This window comes from Siphateles boraxobius, unplaced genomic scaffold, assembly GCF_051911475.1.
Source record: "Siphateles boraxobius isolate OS27281-9 unplaced genomic scaffold, OSU_SipBor_1 108, whole genome shotgun sequence".
Lineage (NCBI taxonomy): Eukaryota > Metazoa > Chordata > Actinopteri > Cypriniformes > Leuciscidae > Siphateles > Siphateles boraxobius.
In genome coordinates, this window is record NW_027508709.1 from 83,974 (window position 1) to 102,500 (window position 18,527).

At 38.2% G+C, this 18,527-nt stretch overlaps 1 pseudogene across 1 annotated transcript in view; it reads right to left on the reverse strand.

Annotated features, from left to right (window-relative positions):
* LOC143756657 (adhesion G protein-coupled receptor A2-like) overlaps nucleotides 1–18,527 on the reverse strand; it is a 180,439-nt pseudogene that overhangs the window by 83,414 nt on the left and 78,498 nt on the right. The window contains exons 8-12 of the transcript XR_013210307.1: nucleotides 14,993–15,157; nucleotides 12,964–13,159; nucleotides 11,330–11,479; nucleotides 4,511–4,672; nucleotides 2,881–3,075 (exon numbers count right to left, since the gene is read on the reverse strand). The product of XR_013210307.1 is annotated as an adhesion G protein-coupled receptor A2-like (transcript). The remainder of the gene's footprint in view (nucleotides 1–2,880; nucleotides 3,076–4,510; nucleotides 4,673–11,329; nucleotides 11,480–12,963; nucleotides 13,160–14,992; nucleotides 15,158–18,527) is intronic.

Sequence of the window (18,527 nt, forward strand, 5' to 3'; positions counted from 1 at the left end):
CTACTCTACTCTACTCTGTATCTACTCTACTGTACTCTACTCTGTATCTACTCTACTCTACTCTACTCTGTATCTACTCTACTCTACTCTACTCTACTCTACTCTACTCTGTATCTACTCTACTCTACTCTGTATCTACTCTACTCTACTCTGTATCTACTCTACTCTACTCTGTATGTACTCTACTGTACTCTACTCTGTATGTACTCTACTGTACTCTACTCTGTATGTACTCTACTGTACTCTACTCTGTATCTACTCTACTCTACTCTGTATGTACTCTACTCTACTCTACTCTGTATGTACTCTACTCTACTCTACTCTGTATCTACTCTACTCTACTCTGTATCTACTCTACTGTACTCTACTCTGTATCTACTCTACTCTACTCTACTCTGTATCTACTCTACTCTACTCTACTCTACTCTACTCTACTCTACTCTACTCTACTCTACTATACTATACTCTACTCTGTATCTACTCTGTATCTACTCTACTCTACTCTACTCTACTCTGTATCTACTCTACTCTACTCTGTATCTACTCTACTCTACTCTGTATCTACTCTACTCTACTCTGTATGTACTCTACTGTACTCTACTCTGTATGTACTCTACTGTACTCTACTCTGTATGTACTCTACTGTACTCTACTCTGTATCTACTCTACTCTACTCTGTATGTACTCTACTCTACTCTACTCTGTATGTACTCTACTCTACTCTACTCTGTATCTACTCTACTCTACTCTGTATCTACTCTACTCTACTCTGTATGTACTCTACTGTACTCTACTCTGTATGTACTCTACTGTACTCTACTCTGTATCTACTCTACTCTACTCTGTATGTACTCTACTCTACTCAATTCTGTATCTACTCTACTCTACTCTACTCTGTATCTACTCTACTCTACTCTGTATCTACTCTACTGTACTCTACTCTGTATGTACTCTACTGTACTCTACTCTGTATCTACTCTACTCTACTCTACTCTGTATCTACTCTACTCTACTCTACTCTGTATGTACTCTACTCTACTCTGTATGTACTCTACGGTACTCTACTCTGTATCTACTCTACTCTACTCTACTCTGTATGTACTCTACTCTACTCTACTCTGTATGTACTCTACTTTACAGCCTGATCTCCTCAGAGCTCCAGAACTCTGTCGGAAAATACTCTTTAAATGGAGTTTAGAAAACTGTGTCATACTAATGCATGCGATTATAAAAACAAACCATTGGTAGAAATAAGCTCCGCTGCTGTGTGAAAGAAACTTTTAGCGTATATGCGTGAAGAAAATATCAATTCATATTTATTTACACATATAAATATACATATTGAGTCTTTCTCATCTATAAAAGCAGAGGAAAAATACTGAAGACTCATGATCTCGCTCTCAGGGCGGATACAAACCTTCGTCCAATTAAATGCTGTCTAGAATAATAATGCCCCGCCCCCTCAGTTATAAATCAACCTAATTGTGACTGGCAGAGTTAGAGATAAATCACAGTTCTTGGCTGTAAATTTAACTAAAGTTTAAAAAACATGGCCGTCCCACAAGGAAATTCAACAATTTAGAAAGAAAAACGGTTCTTCTAACCATTTGACCAGAGAGACAAAGACATAATATCAGCTCATATAACTGTGTGAATAAAATATAAAATTATAAAATATTTAAAAACAATATTCATAATTTAAAATATGTCTAATTATAAAATTGTGAAACATTATACAAATTTTTAAATAAAATATTTCCTCATTAAAGAATGTTGGGAATCATAATTAGATTTAAAAGGGATTTAATTAAAAGTGTTTCAAACGTATAAATTATTAATTATTTTAAGGGAAGACACTAGTTGAACAGGGTACAATATTTAAATATGCAAATGAGGCATCAACCAATTAAATATGCATTCATTTCAAGAATAGAAATCTGAACATTGGATAAAGCCAGATTTGAAAAAAATTAAGACATTAGAGTTGAAGGTTTTTACAGCGGGGATTTTGAAAATAAATCAGAAAATATTGTCAACAGACAGAAAACATTTCAGGAAATAAACTGTTAAATAAACCAGACGAATGATAAATGAATGAACCTTCAGAAAATAAAACTGTAAAGTTTGATGTGTGTGAAATGGAGATTTCTGACTCACACTCACCACCTTTGAATTGAATATATACAGATGCAAATTAATAAAATGCAATAAAATAAAAGCTTTGGAAGTTTTCTTTCCACTAGTCTCAAAGTAGACATTGTTGTAAAAGCAAAATAGACCAGTGCATGAAAAAACAATGCTTGAAAAATGTAAATTCCTGCCTTAATTCGAGGAAATCGGTCAGAATAAGTGGTTCACTAGTTTTTGGACACATTACACTGCAATGCTTTTCTTACTTAGTATTTGTTTCTTGCTTCCAGTCCAAATATTAAAAAACTGAATGAAGATGCATTTACTAGATGAGTAAAACGACAAATATTATGTCTTGTTTTCCGAGGGAATTAATCAAAATTAAGTGAGTTTTTGCTTAAAACAAGCAAAATTATCTGCCAATCGGGTAAGAATTTCTTTTTTTAATTCAAACTGAAACAAGATTATTTTTCTTACCAAATTTGCAGATCATTTTGCTTCTTTTAAGCAAAAACTCCCTTAATTTTGATTAATTCCCCCAGAAAACAAGACATACAGTAATATCTTATGGCATTTTACTACTTTAGTACATGCATCTTTATTTAAGAATTTGTTAATATTTGGACTGGAAACAAGACACAAATACTAAGTAAGAAAAGCATTTTTGCAGTGTAATGGGTTCAAAAACCAGTTATTTTGTCTGATTTACTTGTTTTTTTTACAGTGTAGTTGGTCAGAGTTGACTCTCACCTGGTTGAGCTGACCCATGGGTGAGCCGGAGACATTAACCGTGTGACATCTGAAGTTAGGCAGAGTGTGTGTGCGCTGTGATCCGCTCTCGTCGTGACCCGGCTCGGCCACAGGGGGCAGTAGAGCCACCGTACACAATAAACCCATGAGAGTCGGCGGGACCATCAGGGCCTCCAGAGCGATGTTAGCAGAAACCTGAACACACACACACACACACACACACACACACACACTCAACGTTACGCGACCTACTTTCCTCACACTAATTGCTTGTTGGAAAATAAACTTCATTCATTGTACGGGTGAGTCAAGGACTGATTATGAAAATGTAAAGACTAAACAAAGACTCCATTAAGGATCCGAGTCTGTAACCTACATTATCAGAACAATAACAGACCAGAAGCTCAGAAATGGTGATTACGTCAATATTTACAGAATACCCAGAATACAGAATATAGAAACCCACCTGAGATACAGACAGCATGTACAGTATTAGTCATCAGATTAACAAACGTTTGGATCCCACGGCCCACAATGCATCAGGGAATAAATCAGCAGCGCACAAACCTCTTTTCATTAGGGTTTAATGAGCAAATCTCAGGAGTAATTCATATCAATTCACAAAATAAATGTTGTTTTTATCAAAAGAAGCATGCATTCCATGCATAATATTGTTTTGCAGCTTAAATTGGCTACATATACATATATATTACGCCTTTTTTTAAAGTGCATCTTTTTCTTAAATCAACTGAATGTGTTTTGTATGGAAGCTTGTTTCCATCACAGAATAAAAAAGTAACTGTAAATTTTTACCTCGCAATTATGACTTGATTTCTCGCACTTGTATCTAAACTCAGAATTTGTGAGAAATAAAGTCAGAATTGTGGGATATAAACTCGCAAATGTGAGAAGAAATAATGATATTAAAGATATAAAGTCCTGACATCAGAATCCATTGCACTGCAAAAATGCTTTTCTTACTCAGTATTTTTGTCTTGTTTCCAGTCCAAATATCTAAAAATTCTTAAATCAAGAAGCATTTACAGTACTAGATAAGTAAAATGACACAAGAAATTCTATTTATATTATTCAATTATATTATTAAACTATTGTTTTCTGATTAAAAAAAATCTAAATTAAGTGAGTTTTTACTTAAAGCAAGCAAAATTATCTGCCAATGGGGTGAGAAAAAAACAGTTTTAAGCAAAAACTGACTTCATGTAGTTTTTTTAAGAAAACAAGATATCATTTCTAATGTAATTTTACTCATCTAGTAAATGCTTCTTGATTTAAGAATTTTTAGATATTTGAATTTTAGATAATTTATACTGGGAACAAGACAAAAATACTAAGTAAGAAAAGCATTTTTTTTGCAGTGTCATAAGTGTTGTGAAGAACGTCAAAGGTTTCTATTTACAACATGTTTCTACAGCATTGAGCATTGTAGCCAATCACAGAGCTGTTTGTTGAGCGTGTGAACGCAATGGCCAATCAGAGACATTCAAGTCAGAATCTGTTTGTTCAGTTCTGAATGCTCGCAAATGGTTTCATTACAACCATCAAAGCATGAAGCCATGATTGTTTTTCCCCTGTATCCTGAAATCTGTCAGAATGAAAGAGTGAGCTTCACCTTTGAGATGACGGTGTTGTTGGCGTCGAGTGTGAGATCTGCGATCCGCTCCACACACTGGACGATACGTGTACAAGCGCGAGCTTCATTCTGAGCCATCCAGAGAATGTGCTCCTCCACCTGCATCATGTCACTGGCCATGACGAACACATGGTCACACAACTACAGAGAAACACAAGCACAGATCAGTGGACACAAAGTTCCTCAGGGACATATTATGCTTTATTTCATCTTTCTTCAGTGTGTAATGTTGCTCTTTGAGCATGAAAAAGTGAGTTCTTCTCTATATCAGTGTCAGTGTTTCTGAACTCCTGAAACGCCTCCATTGTATCTTGAGTTTCTTCCGGGAACGAACACGTCACAATATTCCTCATTATAATAATTAATGCGCAGAATAAAGGGGGCGGGGCCTGGTTGAGTTAGTTAGTAGTGTGTTTAACTGGCGGTTATGGGAAGGGGCGGGACATTTCCCAAACACACTCGAAGCGCTCGACCAATCACAACACACTGCTCCAGCCGACCAATCAGAGCACAGTGTGCTTTTCAGGAGGAGGGGCTTCATAGAGACAGGAAGTAAACAGAGCGTTACTGACAGACTGGGAAGAGAGGAGCCGCAACAATGGAGAATATGAGGAAAATAATCAACATTCAAGCAGGAAAACCTGTTCTAGTAAGAAGCAAGACTTTGTAGACGGCCATAATACATTTTCTTTAACATAATCGAGATACATTTAGTTGAGAAGCAAAGCAAGGCAAGGCAAGGCAAGTTTATTTATATAGCACATTTCATACACAATGGTAATTCAAAGTGCTTTACATAGAAGAAATTAAAATAATCAAAAGAAATCAGAATAATTAAAACAGTTTAGAATAAAAGATAAAATACAGAAATAATCAAATGTAATCAGAGTAATTAAAACATAAAATAAAATACAGTGCAAACAGTCGGACGAACAGTGGTACAGTGCTCATTCAGTAAATGCACAGCAAACAGAAGTGTTTTGAGTCTGGATTTGAATGTGACTACTGTAGGAGCACATCTGATCTCTTCTGGAAGCTGGTTCCAGCTGCGGCTGGCATAGTAGCTAAAAGCAGACTCGCCATGCTTAGAGTGAACCCTTGGTATTTCTAGCCGATGTGATCCTAATGATCTGAGTGATCTGTTGGGTTTATATTCAGTGAGCATATCTGCAATGTATTGAGGTCCTAGGCCATTGAATGATTTATATACCAGTAATAATACTTTAAAATCAATCCTAAATGTAACTGGCAGCCAGTGTAAAGAGCTGAGGACTGGTGTGATGTGGTCATATGTTCTGGTTCTGCTCAGCGTTCTGTATGAGCTGCAACTGTCTTATGGTCTTTTTGGGAAGGCCAGTGAGAAGTCCATTACAATAATCCACCCTACTGGTGATGAAAGCATGCACAAGTTTCTCTAAGTCTTGACTGGAAACAAAGCATCTAACTCTTGCAATATTTTTCAGGTGATAGTATGCTGATTTAGTTATTGCTTTGACATGACTACTGAAACTAAGGTCTGACTCTAGAGACACACCAAGATTCCTGACTTGATTTTTAGTTGTTTGACCCCTAGACTGAAGGTATGCGTTCACCTTGAGAACTTCATCTTTGTTTCCAAACGCAATGACTTCAGTTTTGTCTTTGTTTAACAGAAGAAAGTTTTGGCACATCCAATTGTTTACTTCATCAATGCATTGGCAAAGGGAGTCAATGGGGCTGTAATCGTTAGGCGATAGGGATAAGTAGAGCTGTGTGTCGTCTGCATAGCTATGGTAAGCGATTTGGTTCTTTCTCATTATTTGGCTCATTGGGAGCATGTACAGGTTGAATAGGAGTGGCGCAAGAATTGAGCCTTGCGGGACTCCGCATGTCATGGATGTCCACTCAGACTTATGGTCTCCTATACTCACATAATAACCTCTGCCTCCTAAGTATGACCTGAACCATTTTAGGACTATCCCAGAAAGCCCGACCCAGTTTTCCAGCCTGTCAAGAAGTATTTTGTGATCGACAGTGTCAAATGCAGCACTGAGGTCGAGTAGAACCAGCACTGATAATTTGCCTGTATCAGTATTTAAGCGAATATCATTTATTATCTTTATGAGCGCGGTCTCTGTGCTGTGGTGCGGTCGGAAACCAGATTGAAAATGGTCAAAGTATCCATTCGAGCTTAAGAATTTGTTCAGCTGATTGAAGACAACTTTTTCAATGATATTGCCTATGAAAGGAAGATTTGAAATCGGTCTATAGTTGTTTAATATGGTCTTATCCAGATTGCTCTTTTTCAGGAGGGGCTTGACAACAGCAGTTTTCAGGGAGTTCGGAAAACTCCCAGAGAGAATAGAGGCATTTACCACTTCTAGGAGATCTGCTTCTAAGCTGTGTAACACATTTTTGAAAAAAGATGTTGGAAGTGCGTCAAGGGCGCAGGTTGATGTTTTAAGGTGCTGTACGGTTTCTTCCAAAATTTTGCCATCAATTACTTCGAAATCAGACATAGTGGCTACTTTCTCGTGCTGTTGTCTGATCTGCCTGACCCCAGCGCAACTCAAGGATGAGCTGATCACCTTTCTGATATTATTGATTTTCTCAGAGAAGAAAGAAGCAAACTCACTGCACTTTCTCACTGAGAGCATTTCACTGGGAATCTGGCTTGGGGGGTTTGTCAGTCTCTCTACAGTAGCAAAAAGAGTGCGCGTGTTGTTTATATTGCTGTTTATAATATTCGAGAAGAAAGTCTGTCTAGCTTTGCCTAGTTCCTTGTTGATGCATGGATGCTGTCTTTGTAGATGTTATAATGGACTACAAGTTTTGTCTTCCGCCACATGCGCTCTGCTTTTCTGCATTGTCTTTTCATATTTTGCACTGCTGTTGAGTTTCTCCAAGGTGCTTTTTGTCTGCCATTCTTCTTCCTGACTTTCACAGGAGCAATATCATCAATTACACTCTTAACTTTTGAGTTAAAAGAATCAAGGAGAAAATCAACAGAGTCAGCAGATATGCTTTGTGTTAAAGATATAGCCTTCATAAATAGTACACTAGTGTTCTCATTTAAGCATCTCTTCTTGACAGACACAGATCTAGCTTCAATGGCAGGAGAGATCAATATATCAAAGAAAATACAAAAATGATCAGACAGTGCTACATCCTTAATAACAATTGATGAAATGTTTAGACCCTTACTGATAAGTAAATCTAGAGTGTGTCCACGATTATGTGTGGGTCCATGTACATGCTGAGTCAGATCAAAAGTTTTTAAAACAGTTTTGATTTCGTTTGCCATATTGTTTTCTGCATTATCTATGTGAATGTTAAAATCTCCAGCAATGATAAAACAGTCAAACTCTGAGGAAATTGTTGATAACAGTTCTGTTAAGTTCTCAGCAAAAGCTGGAGAGTATTTTGGAGGCCTGTAAACAATGATAAGTAAAATGCGTGGAGCACCTTTTAACACAATACCCAGATACTCGAAAGACGGGTAATTCCCAAATTATATTTGCTTACATTGATAGACATCTTTATAAAGAGCAGCTAAACCTCCGCCTCTTCTGACAGCTCTGCAGACACTCATAAAAGTAAAGTTAGGAGGGGCTGTTTCATTGAGGACTGTTGCACTGCAACTTTATTCTAGCCAAGTTTCATTTAGCAACATAAAATCCAGGTTGTATGTGGTTATTAAGTCGTTGACTAAAAGTGATTTATTTTTAAGTGAGCGGATGTTTAAAAGTGCTAACTTAACAGTCTTACTTTTTGTCCCCACAGAAATCTTAGTATGTCGTGTAATAGGCACCAGATTAGATGGGTTTGCTGTACGGCTTTTGAAGGCCTTAGACTTTCTATCATTTAATGGAACAGCAATAGAAAAAGATACAGGCACACTGGGTTCCCGCTTGTTCTGTAAACATTTGAGAAAGTTATTGTTATCATAGCGGGGACCCGACACATATCACTGAGAGCTACAACTGAAGCAAAATGAAGTGACTTTACACTTAAAGGTGCACTATGTAGGATTTTTGAAGTAAATTAACCAAAAACCACTAGGCCAGTGTTACATATTTTGTTCAGTTGATTACTTACAATATCCCAAATGTTTCTAACTATTTGTAAATCGTGAGAAAATAGCGATTTTAACAAAAGAAACGGGATGTGTGAGCGGGTGTGAGGAAGTCGCCAGTCAATGGCGTCATATCCGCGTTACCCTCGGTTACGAGGTTTACTGAAGTAGAAACCATGGCAACAGTCTCGTGGACAAATGTGGAAGTTGTAGTTGTAGCGTCTATCAAGCAACTAGCTTGTTTCGCGCAGTCGTTATGGAACACAATTATTCTTTACCGTTTGCGGCTAGTTCTGTTGACAAAGACAAGTACCATAAACGTAAACGTAAAAGTCAACGTATGGGTCAACCAAACGACCCAAGAAGATTTTGGGACAAGGTGAGAAATAACGTTAAAACCAGGATCAACATCGGTGTGGCATTTCCTAAATGGAGAGAACTTCGTGACAAACTTCAACTAGACAGAGACGCTGATCTTGCGTGTGTTTTAATAGACAGGCGAGTGATTGGTTGGATTCCTTTACTGACAGAAAACTTGAAGACGGTGTTAGTCTTATTGTTTGAATGTCTTGTTGTAAAGGCACATAATGTGAAAATGGTGAGGTCACGCCGTTGTTGTTGTTTTGAATGTACGCCCTCTAGTGGCGGAAAAAGTCAAATAGTGCACCTTTAAAAATCTGCCAATGGAGTCAGAAAAATAACCTTGCTTTCCCTTTAAATTTAGATTATTTTTCTGACCCCATTTGCAAATTTTTTCTTCTTGTTTTAAGCATAAACTCACTTTATTTTGATTAATCGAACACTCTAATATTGTCAGTCATTCTGCTTCTCCAGTAAATGTATCTTGATTTAAGAATGTTTAGATATTTGTGCTGGAAAACAAGACAGAAATACTGAGGAAGAACAGCATTTTTTGCATCACATGCACAGTTGATCTCCTTTAACGGACTGTACTGAACTGAATTTATGTCTGGAACAAGCCATCAAAAACTATAAGAGCTTTGCGATTCGGGATTAAGCTGAGTCTCTATAGCAGAACTGAGGGTTATATCTCATTTACTTGAATAAAGAGGCAATATTCACAGTTGTTAAGTGACCTTAAAGCCCTTAAACGACATTTGAACCATGATGGAATATATTATTGTAACTTTGACTTTAAGCTCTCACTATAGGCAGTGAATGAGCAGTGTTAGTATTAAACCTGAGTGTTTCAGGAGGGCTGTAAATGAAGTGTGTGCTTCAGTTAAGTCTGTTTTTATTTACCTATAAAGCATCTTTGTGCTAATCATATTCAACACACGGCTTCGGTCACGAGAGCTGAAGATTCACGCAACATCTTCAACAAAAGCATCAACATTACTGCCTCAAGCATTCTCCAAGTGCATTGTTGCTTTCCAAAGGGTTTGATTCCCTGTCAATGCAAATACTTGTAAAATGTAAACTTTAAATGCATAGTCAATAAAAAAACCTCTTGAAAATGCATGCAAATGTTTGCATACTTGGCGTGAAGTGTGTGTCTGGCCTGAAGGTCCCATATGGAAGGAACAGCTCTTCTTCTGTTGTGTAATTAATACAAATTTCCCCAAAGCGGGTCTGTTTTCTCATTCACACCCTCCAAAAGCTCTTCTGGCGGAGTCTGCCAGTGTTATTAAAATGCTAACCGTCTTCACTGAACATGTGTACATAACACTTAAAGCTGAAAATAGCTGATAACAATGTGCAGTGACTCAAATTGCACCTAAATTGCACAGTAGCAGAACAGCGCGTCAATGACAGCCGAGCAAAACAAGTGTGTGGAAGAGACTGAGACACACACACACACACAGCATATCATCACTACAGTCTTCATATCACCTCACGTCACTGCAAAAAGGGATTTCAGGCCTACGTTTGAGATTTATATACATTTAAAATTTCAATGAATTTCCATGGATTAAACAGTTTTAACATAAGCAAACTAATAAATGCAATGCATATTTGTCAGTCACGCATAAATGAAGCAGGTCAGATTTCTACACTCAAAAAATCAAGGCATAGTTTATTATTAATGATATGCAACTGTTATTTTCATATTTTCAAAATGCATGTATTTACAGTGCTTAAAATCCACAATATTATGTTTGTTGTGAAAAAAAATCATGTTTATTAGTTATGTTAAAACTGTAATTCAAATGCATCGAAATGTTATATGCAATTCAAATTGATAAATATTTTTCCAGTTTAAAAATATCTAAACATTTTTAAATCAAAATACATTTACTGGAGATGCCAAATGGGAAAAAATGTAAAATAAATAAATAAACAAATCTGAAAATAAAACTTAAGTGATTTTAAATTAAATTATTCAAGAAGAAAAAAAATCTGCCGATGGAGTCAGAAAAACAAACTTAATTCAAAGGGAAACCGAGATTATTTTTCTTGACAGATATTTGTTCTTGTTTTAAGCATGAACTCATTACAATCAATTTCTCAAATCTTCAATAATCTTAATTCTCCGGAATGTTTATATATTCTTGCTGGGAAACAAGACAGAAACACTGAGGAAGAACAGACTTTTTTTTGCATCGATCCATCAAAAGTATACTAAACATATAATACTAAGAAAAATACTGCCACTATAATGATAAAGAAGACCTTGTCTTTGCTTAAACGTTCATAGATTTTGATCTGTGCTGGACTGACTGAATATAGTCCGAATCCTGATGGATTAAACCGGTTGAGGCATTATGGGATGCGATTCTCACCTCTCTGACATCATCCACCAGGCGAGTGAGTCTTTCTACCAGGTGAGTGACAAATATGACATCCATCATGTCTCCGAACAGCGCCGCCCTGCTGGTGAGCGAGGAGAGACGCTGCGCCACCATCAGCGCGTTAGACACGCTCACTGGTATCTGAGTTTACATCGGAGTGAGAAAGAGCACAACTGAGAAAATATAAAGTTAATATAAAATATAAATGTTTCTTGAGCATCAAATCATCATATTATAGTGATTTCTGGAGGATCATGTGACACTGAAGGCTGGAGCAATGATGCTTAAAATTCACAGGAATAAATTACACTTTACTATATATTCACATAGAAAACAGATGATTTACATTGGTATACTATTTCACAATTTTACTGTATTTTCTGATCAAATAAATGCAGCCTTGGTGAGCAGAATAGACTATATATTTGAGAGCAATTACATTTATAATATGTAACATTTACATATTATAATAAATATTTAAATTACATCAAATATATGTAATTTCATATAAACAAGACTATTACACTTGTCTATTACACTATTATTACACTATTAATACTTGTCCATATTTTACCCAAAATTGGGTTAAAACAACCCAGCATTTTTTATTGTATACATTACATTGATTGATATTATGTTGGTTGACATGTTTTTGCTGTAATTGTATATTTATGAATTTTAGTGTACGCATCATTTGGTGTATATGTATATTTAAGTCAACTCTTTGAGTCTACTTTTTTAAATGCATTACAGTTAAACCTTATATAAATCAACCTTGGTGAGCAGAAGAGACACAAACATTAAAAAAATCGAACCGTGACCATAAACTTTTAAATTGTATTGCATTGTGCATACGCTCTTTTCCAAATTTGACTGGTTAAAACCTGTGTTTTGGCTGCTTGGATTGTGTGTCAGATTATTGCATGTTGTCTTGCACACCAAAGTCCAAAGACACTTAAAATACTAATTGTGAAGATTGAGACGTGAGGAATTAAAAAGAGGGCCTGAGCCAATCAAATCTCAAGGAATCCCTCAGTTCTCAGGCTTCAAAACACAAGTGATTCAGTAAATCAAGGTCAAGTTGAACATCTGCTCAGTATCATCAGGTGTGTGTCGTGCCGAAGTGATTCCAGCAGGATAACGGCCCTCCAGCGACAGCTTACGACTCCAATAAAACCCCACTCGTGATGATGATGATGATGATCAGATTCTCCGAAAGACCTGAGTTTGACTTGTTTTTTTTACACTAACATAAAAACAGATATCAATCCATAATTTTTTTTAATTTTTTTTTTAGATTTAGACAGAGTTGACAACCGTACAAATTCTCATGCCATTTGGACAAAGATACATTTTAATTTTATTTTAGCAAAACTCATTTGCGTGTCAAAAGCCGGATAAGTGTTAAATAATTACATTGTTTAAATGAATGCATTTTTCGCTAACTGTGATTTTGTATATGTGAATTTCTGAAATGCATAACTTAGAGAGTTACCTCTGATAACAGATCACTCTAAATTGAAATGTGGACGTTTTCTGTGAAGTTGCTTTGAAATTCTGTGTATTGTGAAAAGTGATATACAAATAAATGTGAATTGACTTGAATGATGATGAAGGTTACAGACCTGTGTGAGTTCATGGAGGCTGCGTGTGAACTGGTTTGCGTATGAGCACTGGTTATAGTCATGCTCCGCCCACCGGCCCGATTGGCCACACCTCCGCCACGCCCTCTTCTCATGAGGGGCGGAGCTATGGGCGGAGCTAGCACTGGCCACAGCACACGGCAGGAACGCCAGGAAACCGGACAACGTCTTCGGCCACCTGAGAAAACAACATGTGAATGTGATTCAGCAGATCAAGGGTGTTCTCTTCCCTGACCGAATGTTTGACGTCTTGAATCAGCTGGTGTTTCGGTGATTTTAAGTGGATTTATGATTAACATCATCCGTTAACTACAAACAAACTATACTGACTGTCTTCATGTTTAACACTTCATATATTGAAACGTTTTTGCCAAATGTTTTGTTTGTAAATTGTGTTTGAGCAAATGGAGCTGGCTGTGATATTTTGCAATAAAACACAATAGCATTCAGACATTTTGGGGGTTGGGAACATTTTAATATATTTTTTGAAAGAAGTCTCTTATGCTCACCAAGACTGCATTTATTTGATCAAGAATGGTATGATGGGTGGTTGCCAAGGTGTTGCTATTTGGTTGCCAGGATATGCTGGGTGGTTGCAAGGGTGTTGCGATGTGGTTGCCAGGATATGCTGGGTGGTTACAAGGGTGTTGCTATATGGTTGCCAGGGTATGCTGGGTGGTTGGAAGGGTGTTGCTATGTGGTTGCAAGGGTATGCTGGGTGGTTGCAAGGGTGTTGCTATGTGGTTGCAAGGGTATGCTGGGTGGTTGGAAGGGTATTGCTATGTGGTTGCAAGGGTATGCTGGGTGGTTGCAAGGGTGTTGCTATGTGGTTGCCAGGGTATGCTGGGTGATTGCAAGGGTGTTGCTAGGTGGTTGCCAGGGTGTTGCTATGTGGTTGCCAGGGTGTTGCTATGTGGCTGCTAGGTTGTGTCAGGTGGTTTCCAGGGTGTGCTAGGTGTTTGCAAGGGTGTTGCTATGTGGTTGGCAGGGTGTTCCTGTGTAGTTGTTCGTACGCGCAAGGTGTTTGCAAGGATGTTGCTTTGCGGTTACTAGGCTGTTGCTATGCTAGATGGTTGACCTTAAACTTTTGAAACGGCAGTGCAGGTGTGACTTAGTCTTTCCGAGAAACTGATCATGTTCAGAGTTTCATACAACACTTGAGGTTTGTGAAGATGAACAGTGTCCATTTGCTGCTGTCAAGTGAAGCACAAATGCTCAGCAATAAATGACACTAATTCCTCTGGTAACAACAGACTGATTTTCCAGCCCATTACAGACGTGTCCTGCACAAACACAGAACATGAAGCTATAGAAGCACCAATCTAAACAATCAAAACTGACATTAAAATACAACAGAGGAGAAAAGAGGCAGTGATGCATCACAACCACGTTGAAGTGATTTTTAAGTAATGCTGTCTGTGTGTGAGTGAGATGTTGCTGACGGTTGGCTGGGCTTTGTAGCTGCGGCTTGTGTGTGTGTGTGTGTGCTGTTAGGGTGTTCCTGAGTACTTGTTGGTACGTCCATCTGGTTTGCATGGATGTTGCATTTCGGTTACTAGGTTGCAAGGGTGTTGCTATGTGGTTGCTAGGGTGTGCTAGGTGGTTGCCAGGGTGTGATACGTGTTAGGTTAGGTGTTGCTATGCTGCTGCGCAGGTGTGCTAGGAGTTTGCAAGAGTGTTGCTATGTGGTTGCCAGAGTATGCTGTGTGGTTGCCAGGGTGTTGCTATGTGGCTCCTAGGGTGTTCCTATGTGGCTTCCAGGGTGTGTTAGGTGTTTGTAAGGGTGTTGCTATGTGGTTGCCAGGGTGTTCCTGTGTAGTTCTTAGTATGTGCAAGGTGTTTGCAAGGATGTTGCTTTGCGGTTACTAGGTTGCAAGGGTGTTTGCTAGGTGGTTGAATGGTGTTGCTATGTGGCTGCTATGGCGTGTTAAGTGGTGCATCACAGTGAAGTGATTTTTAAGTTACAGCGAGAGTGTGTGTGAGTGTGATGCTTCTGTAGCTGAAGACGCACCTGAATTCACCCTTGTTGCCATTGACCCTCTCGGCCGAACAGTACAGCGCCGTCGTCTCCAGAACCACAATCTCCATGCCGATTGAGCTGTTGCCACGGGAACTGGTCACATGACACTGCCAATTACCGGAAACCCCGACATCAATGTTGGACAGGATGAGCTCACTGTGAGACGAGAGTCACACTTGAACATGAGCAAGTTTAACAGAGTGAATCTCACACAAGCCAAATGAAACCTTTTGTGTTACTCAAATAACACTGACATGATGCACATTTTCTGAGTGCAAAATAAATGCTATTTGGGTTGCTTTTTAATAAATAAAAATCCATCAACATTAATGATATTGAGTACCAAAAAAAGACAAGACTAAGGTTATCCTGTTTAATTCACATTCAGCTCTGAATTATTAATATGCTAGAATTTCCAAAAGTTATTGTTCCTTGGTTTCAACAACATTATCAAGGGAAACATTGAGGGATGCGAACGATTCATGCATGCAAACACTAGCAGAGGAATAGTAAGTGACTCAGTGAGCGCACTCAAATCTTTCACAGTAAAAATGATTAGAGGCTCAGAGAGAGACAGTGACTACTCAAGCCCATAATCCCTCTCAAACACGCTTGCTCGCTCGCTCACTCACTCACTTTAACCAAGTGTTGCTAGGTAGTTGCCAGGGTGTTGCTATGTGGTTGTTAGGGTGTGCTAGGTGGTGCCCAGGGTATGCTATGTGTTTGCTGAGGTGTGTTGGTAAGTTGCAAGGGTGTGGCCATGTGGGTGCTAGAGTGTGCAAGGTAGTTCCAATGGTGTTGTTAGGTGGTTGCTAGGGTGTTGCTAAGTGACTGCTTACTGGCCCAACAAGATAAGACCCCACTTATGAGTCTTTATGATATATCTATATTTTCAGAAAAAAATAGGGGTACACATTTCACCATTACAACAGATGACAAGCAACATGTCATAATTATAAAAGACATACTTCAGTAGAAATTAACAATTATCTTGAGTTAATATCTAGAGTGCAAGGTTGTTTAGTGCCTGTTTGGGAGAGGTAAAAAGCGGCATAAATCATCCTGATGTGCAGATGACGTCTGATTATGGCACATTATTCCTCTCTCTGCTGCAGTCCGGCAGCACTTAGATCCCTGATTAACGACCTCGGACCCTCGGACCAGCACTAGAGACTGGCCCATCTGTAGCGCATATGGCTCAGAGACCAGTTTGAAGAGATTGTGTGTGTGTGTGTGTGTTTCTGTGGCGCGAAGCAGAGCTGTGCTTGTGCCCTGTTAAACTGGCAACCACACAGCAAACATAACAGACTGCTCCCCTACTGACACACGAGTGATGCTGCACGCTCCCATGATACCACACAAGCAGAAATATAAACACACAGAAAATACTCCTGTTGAGTTACACACACAAAAAAATAATCAAGACATTCAGGATTAGAACAACATGAGGGTGAGTAAAATCACAAATGTAATCGCCTTAATATTTCAATTATTGCTGCTAGACAAGAAAAAAGTTAAATGTAGGGCAGGCCGCATAGCAACAACATTGCAAACACCCACAACATATTAGCAACCACAGCTACACCCTGCCATTACCCACAACACACAAGAAACTGCACTGCAACACCCTGGCAACCACACACACAACACATTAGCAACCACATAGCAACACCCTGGCAACCACACTCAACATTTGGAACCACATAGCGACACCCTAGCAACCGCCCAAAACACAATTACAGCTGCATAGTAACACCCTGGCAACCACCCATAACATATTAACCACAGGAACACCCTGGCAGTGGCAACCACACATTACACGTTAGCAACACACTTGCAATTACACACTACATTTGCAAACACATAGCAACACCCTGGAAACCATCCATAACATATTAGCAACCACAGAAACACCCTGGCAAAAACACATAACACATTAGCAACACCCTGAAAACCACACACAACATATGCAACCACATAGCAACACCCTAGAAACCACCCAAAAAACAATTGCAACTGCATAGCAACACCCTGGCAACCACCCATAACATATTAACAACCACAACAACAACCTGGCAACCACACACAACATTTGCAACCACATAGCAACACCCTGGCAACCACTTAAAACACAATTGCAACCATACAACAACACACTGACAACCACCTATAACATATCAGCAACCACAACAACACCATGGCAACCACATACAACACATTAGTAACACCCTGGTAACCACACACAACATTTGCAACACCCTGGTAACCACAAAGCAACATTTGTAACCACAAAGCAACACCCTGGCAACCACCTAAAGCACAATTGCAACTGCATAGTAACACCTTGAAAAGCACCCAACATATTAGCAACCACAACAACACCCTGGCAACTACACACAACACATTAGCAACACCCTGGCAACCACACACAACATCCAATCATAATGCCAGTGAGTTTTGCATACAGTACTCACATTTTCTTCAAAATAAAAATTAATTCTGTATGTGTCCGAGCAAGAGCAGAAAAAGCATCGATGAGAACACAAAGACACACACACACACTGTGACCTACATTCACACAACAAAGCTCTATTGTCCAGCCATCCACAATCGTCTCCAAAACGCTTCACTAGCATTCACAATCATGCACTGATATTTCTCCATCTGAGGATAATAACAGGCCTGTGAATGTTAAAGTCGGGGGGCTTCACTGATGAATATTTTAAAAACCAGAGCATGAAAATAGTTCTGCCCACTATAGAGACTCTTCCAGTCACTATCGCTGGAGCTTGAACAACAAGACAAGGTAAATAAACCTGAAATATTAATGAAACATTGAATACTAAAAGGACACAAACATACTCAAAAACACTTTTTCATCACTCTAGAGTTTAATAAAACTTTTAGTAGATCTTAAAGCAACTTACAGTGCATTAATGCTATATATCTTATTGAGCTTTCTACTTATCAAAGAATCCTGAGAAATAACGTATCACGGTTTACACACAAATATGAAGCAGCACAACTGCTTTCAACACTTATAATAATCATAATGTTTCTTGAGCATCAAATCATCATATTATAGTGATTTCTGAAGGATCATGTGACACTGAAGACTGGAGTAATGATGCTGAAAATTCAGCTTTGATCACAGGAATAAATTACACTTTAATATATATTCACATAGAAAACAGCTGATTTACATTAGAATAATATTTCACAATTGTTACTTATTTTTTGATCAAATAAATGCAGCATTGCTGAGCAGAAGAGATGTGTATAGTATAGAGCAAAGTATATATTTATTATTAATATAATAATAAATATTCAGAAAGTTTCTACACTATCAATTTTGAGAAATAAAACAATAATTTTAAACATTTACATTCTAAATTCTTCGATGCACCTCATAACGACGAGTTGAACGTTTTCATATTTTTCTTCATTTCCTCAATGACGAGGTTTATTTGAGGATGATTTAAGGCTGATATGAGCTACGTATCGGGTTTCATCTCAATCATTCCAT